Genomic DNA, 6,000 nt, shown 5'->3' on the forward strand with positions numbered 1-6,000 from the left:
CTCGTTTCTCATCATTTTGGACCATGGGCTATAGCCCATATCGTACGGCATACTATAGCGCGCCGTTTTTTATCATTTTTGAGGATTTGAAAAAAATGACGAAATGACAAAAACGATGGGTTATAGCCCATGTTTTTTGAAATTTTGAAAATAAAAGTTAGCCTCTTTCTCATCATTTTGGACCATGGCCATATCGTACGGCATACTATAGCGCGCCGTTTTTCATCATTTTTGAGGATTTAAAAAAAATGACGAAATGACAAAAACGATGGGTTATAGCCCATGTTTTTTGAAATTTTGAAAAAAGTAGTTAGCCTCGTTTCTCATCATTTTGGACCATGGGCTATAGCCCATATCGTACGGCATACTATAGCGCGCCGTTTTTCATCATTTTTGAGGATTTGAAAAAAATGACGAAATGACAAAAACGATGGGTTATAGCCCATGTTTTTTGAAATTTAAAAAAAAAAAGTTAGCCTCGTTTCTCATCATTTTGGACCATGGGCTATAGCCCATATCGTACGGTGTACTATAGCGCGCCGTTTTTCATCATTTTTGAGGACTTGAAAAAAATGACAAAATGACAAAAACGATGGGTTATAGCCCATGTTTTTTGAAATTTTAAAAAAAAAAGTTAGCCTCGTTTCTCATCATTTTGGACCATGGGGTATAGCCCATATCGTACGGCATACTATAGCGCGCCGTTTTTCATCATTTTTAAGGATTTGAAAAAAATGACGAAATGACAAAAACGATGTTTTTTTTAATTTTGAAAAAAAAAGTTAGCCTCGTTTCTCATCATTTTGGACCATGGGCTATAGCCCATATCGTACGGCATACTATAGCGCGCCGTTTTTCATCATTTTTGAGGATTTGAAAAAATGACGAAATGACAAAAACGATGGGTTATAGCCCATGTTTTTTGAAATTTTGAAAAAAAAGGTTAGCCTCGTTTCTCATCATTTTGGACCATGGGCTACAGCCCATATCGTACGGCATACTATAGCGCGCCGTTTTTCATCATTTTTGAGGATTTAAAAAAATGACTTAATGACAAAAACGATGGGTTATAGCCCATGTTTTTTGAAATTTCAAAAAAAAAAGTTAGCCTCGTTTCTCATCATTTTGGACCATGGGCTATAGCCCATATCGTACGGCGTACTATAGCGCGCCGTTTTTCATCATTTTTGAGGATTTGAAAAAAATTACAAAATGACAAAAACGATGGGTTATAGCCCATGTTTTTTGAAATTTTGAAAAAAAAAGTTAGCCTCGTTTCTCATCATTCTGGACCATGGGCTATAGCCCATATCGTACGGCATACTATAGCGCACCGTTTTTCATCATTTTTGAGGATGTAAAAAAAATGACAAAATGACAAAAACGATGGGTTATAGCCCATGTTTTTTGAAATTTTGAAAAAAAAAGTTAGCCTCGTTTCTCATCATTTTGGACCATGGGCTATAGCCCATATCGTACGGCATACTATAGCGCGCCGTTTTTCATCATTTTTGAGGATTTGAAAAAAATGACTAAATGACAAAAACGATGGGTTATAGCCCATGTTTTTTGAAATTTCAAAAAAAAAAGTTAGCCTCGTTTCTCATCATTTTGGACCATGGGCTATAGCCCATATCGTACGGCGTACTATAGCGCGCCGTTTTTCATCATTTTTGAGGATTTGAAAAAAATGACGAAATGACAAAAACGATGGGTTATAGCCCATGTTTTTTGAAATTTTGAAAAAAAAAGTTAGCCTCGTTTCTCATCATTTTGGACCATGGGCTATAGCCCATATCGTACGGCATACTATAGCGTGCCGTTTTTCATCATTTTTGAGGATTTGAAAAAAATGACGAAATGACAAAAACGATGGGTTATAGCCCATGTTTTTTGAAATTTTGAAAAAAAAGGTTAGCCTCGTTTCTCATCATTTTGGACCATGGGCTATAGCCCATATCGTACGGCATACTATAGCGCGCCGTTTTTCATCATTTTTGAGGATTTAAAAAAAATGACGAAATGACAAAAACGATGGGTTATAGCCCATGTTTTTTGAAATTTTGAAAAAAAAGGTTAGCCTCGTTTCTCATCATTTTGGACCATGGGCTATAGCCCATATCGTACGGCATACTATAGCGCGCCGTTTTTCATCATTTTTGAGGATTTTAAAAAAATGACAAAATGACAAAAACGATGGGTTATAGCCCATGTTTTTTGAAATTTTGAAAAAAAAAGTTAGCCTCGTTTCTCATAATTTTGGACCATGGGCTATAGCCCATATCGTACGGCATACTATAGCGCGCCGTTTTTCATCATTTTTGAGGATTTGAAAAAAATGACGAAATGACAAAAACGATGGGTTATAGCCCATGTTTTTTGAAATTTCCAAAAAAAAAGTTAGCCTCGTTTCTCATCATTTTGGACCATGGGCTATAGCCCATATCGTACGGCATACTATAGCGCACCGTTTTTCATCATTTTTGAGGATGTAAAAAAAATGACAAAATGACAAAAACGATGGGTTATAGCCCATGTTTTTTGAAATTTTGAAAAAAAAAGTTAGCCTCGTTTCTCATCATTTTGGACCATGGGCTATAGCCCATATCGTACGGCATACTATAGCGCGCCGTTTTTCATCATTTTTGAGGATTTGAAAAAAATGACGAAATGACAAAAACGATGGGTTATAGTCCATGTTTTTTGAAATTTTGAAAAAAAAAGTTAGCCTCGTTTCTCATCATTTTGGACCATGGGATATAGCCCATATCGTACGGCATACTATAACGCGCCGTTTTTCATCATTTTTGAGGATTTTTAAAAAAATGACAAAATGACAAAAACGATGGGTTATAGCCCATGTTTTTTGAAATTTCCAAAAAAAAAGTTAGCCTCGTTTCTCATCATTTTGGACCATGGGCTATAGCCCATATCGTACGGCGTACTATAGCGCGCCGTTTTTCATCATTTTTGAGGATTTGAAAAAAATGACGAAATGACAAAAACGATGGGTTATAGCCCATGTTTTTTGAAATTTAAAAAAAAAAAAATAGCCTCGTTTTTCATCATTTTGGACCATGGGCTATAGCCCATATCGTACGGCATACTATAGCGCGCCGTTTTTCATCATTTTTGAGGATTTGAAAAAAATGACGAAATGACAAAAACGATGGGTTATAGCCCATGTTTTTTTAAATTTTGAAAAAAGTAGTTAGCCTCGTTTCTCATCATTTTGGACCATGGGCTATAGCCCATATCGTACGGCATACTATAGCGCGCCGTTTTTCATCATTTTTGAGGATTTGAAAAAAATGACGAAATGACAAAAACGATGGGTTATAGCCCATGTTTTTTGAAATTTCAAAAAAAAAAGTTAGCCTCGTTTCTCATCATTTTGGACCATGGGCTATAGCCCATATCGTACGGTGTACTATAGCGCGCCGTTTTTCATCATTTTTGAGGACTTGAAAAAAATGACAAAATGACAAAAACGATGGGTTATAGCCCATGTTTTTTGAAATTTTGAAAAAAAAAGTTAGCCTCGTTTCTCATCATTTTGGACCATGGGCTATAGCCCATATCGTACGGCATACTATAGCGCGCCGTTTTTCATCATTTTTGAGGATTTGAAAAAAATGACGAAATGACAAAAACGATGGGTTATAGCCCATGTTTTTTGAAATTTTGAAAATAAAAGTTAGCCTCGTTTTTCATCATTTTGGACCATGGCCATATCGTACGGCATACTATAGCGCGCCGTTTTTCATCATTTTTGAGGATTTGAAAAAAATGACAAAATGACAAAAACGATGGGTTATAGCCCATGTTTTTTTAAATTTTGAAAAAAAAAGTTAGCCTCGTTTCTCATCATTTTGGACCATGGGCTATAGCCCATATCGTACGGCATACTATAGCGCGCCGTTTTTTATCATTTTTGAGGATTTGAAAAAAATGACGAAATGACAAAAACGATGGGTTATAGCCCATGTTTTTTGAAATTTTGAAAATAAAAGTTAGCCTCGTTTCTCATCATTTTGGACCATGGCCATATCGTACGGCATACTATAGCGCGCCGTTTTTCATCATTTTTGAGGATTTAAAAAAAATGACGAAATGACAAAAACGATGGGTTATAGCCCATGTTTTTTGAAATTTTGAAAAAAAAAGTTAGCCTCGTTTCTCATCATTTTGGACCATGGGCTATAGCCCATATCGTACGGCATACTATAGCGCGCCGTTTTTTATCATTTTTGAGGATTTGAAAAAAATGACGAAATGACAAAAACGATGGGTTATAGCCCATGTTTTTTGAAATTTTGAAAATAAAAGTTAGCCTCTTTCTCATCATTTTGGACCATGGCCATATCGTACGGCATACTATAGCGCGCCGTTTTTCATCATTTTTGAGGATTTAAAAAAAATGACGAAATGACAAAAACGATGGGTTATAGCCCATGTTTTTTGAAATTTTGAAAAAAGTAGTTAGCCTCGTTTCTCATCATTTTGGACCATGGGCTATAGCCCATATCGTACGGCATACTATAGCGCGCCGTTTTTCATCATTTTTGAGGATTTGAAAAAAATGACGAAATGACAAAAACGATGGGTTATAGCCCATGTTTTTTGAAATTTAAAAAAAAAAAGTTAGCCTCGTTTCTCATCATTTTGGACCATGGGCTATAGCCCATATCGTACGGTGTACTATAGCGCGCCGTTTTTCATCATTTTTGAGGACTTGAAAAAAATGACAAAATGACAAAAACGATGGGTTATAGCCCATGTTTTTTGAAATTTAAAAAAAAAAAGTTAGCCTCGTTTCTCATCATTTTGGACCATGGGGTATAGCCCATATCGTACGGCATACTATAGCGCGCCGTTTTTCATCATTTTTAAGGATTTGAAAAAAATGACGAAATGACAAAAACGATGTTTTTTTTAATTTTGAAAAAAAAAGTTAGCCTCGTTTCTCATCATTTTGGACCATGGGCTATAGCCCATATCGTACGGCATACTATAGCGCGCCGTTTTTCATCATTTTTGAGGATTTGAAAAAATGACGAAATGACAAAAACGATGGGTTATAGCCCATGTTTTTTGAAATTTTGAAAAAAAAGGTTAGCCTCGTTTCTCATCATTTTGGACCATGGGCTACAGCCCATATCGTACGGCATACTATAGCGCGCCGTTTTTCATCATTTTTGAGGATTTAAAAAAATGACTTAATGACAAAAACGATGGGTTATAGCCCATGTTTTTTGAAATTTCAAAAAAAAAAGTTAGCCTCGTTTCTCATCATTTTGGACCATGGGCTATAGCCCATATCGTACGGCGTACTATAGCGCGCCGTTTTTCATCATTTTTGAGGATTTGAAAAAAATTACAAAATGACAAAAACGATGGGTTATAGCCCATGTTTTTTGAAATTTTGAAAAAAAAAGTTAGCCTCGTTTCTCATCATTCTGGACCATGGGCTATAGCCCATATCGTACGGCATACTATAGCGCACCGTTTTTCATCATTTTTGAGGATGTAAAAAAAATGACAAAATGACAAAAACGATGGGTTATAGCCCATGTTTTTTGAAATTTTGAAAAAAAAAGTTAGCCTCGTTTCTCATCATTTTGGACCATGGGCTGCCCATATCGTACGGCATACTATAGCGCGCCGTTTTCCATCATTTTTGAGGATTAAAAAAAAATGAAGAAATGACAAAAACGATGGGTTATAGCCCATGTTTTTTGAAATTTTGAAAAAAAAGGTTAGCCTCGTTTCTCATCATTTTGGAACATGGGCTATAGCCCATATCGTACGGCATACTATAGCGCGCCGTTTTTCATCATTTTTGAGGATTTAAAAAAAATGACAAAATGACAAAAACGATGGGTTATAGCCCATGTTTTTTGAAATTTTGAAAAAAAAAGTTAGCCTCGTTTCTCATCATTTTGGACCATGGGCTATAGCCCATATCGTACGGCATACTATAGCGCGCCGTTTTTCATC

Source organism: Protomyctophum bolini, assembly GCF_963924005.1.
Source record: "Protomyctophum bolini genome assembly, chromosome: 5".
NCBI lineage: Eukaryota > Metazoa > Chordata > Actinopteri > Myctophiformes > Myctophidae > Protomyctophum > Protomyctophum bolini.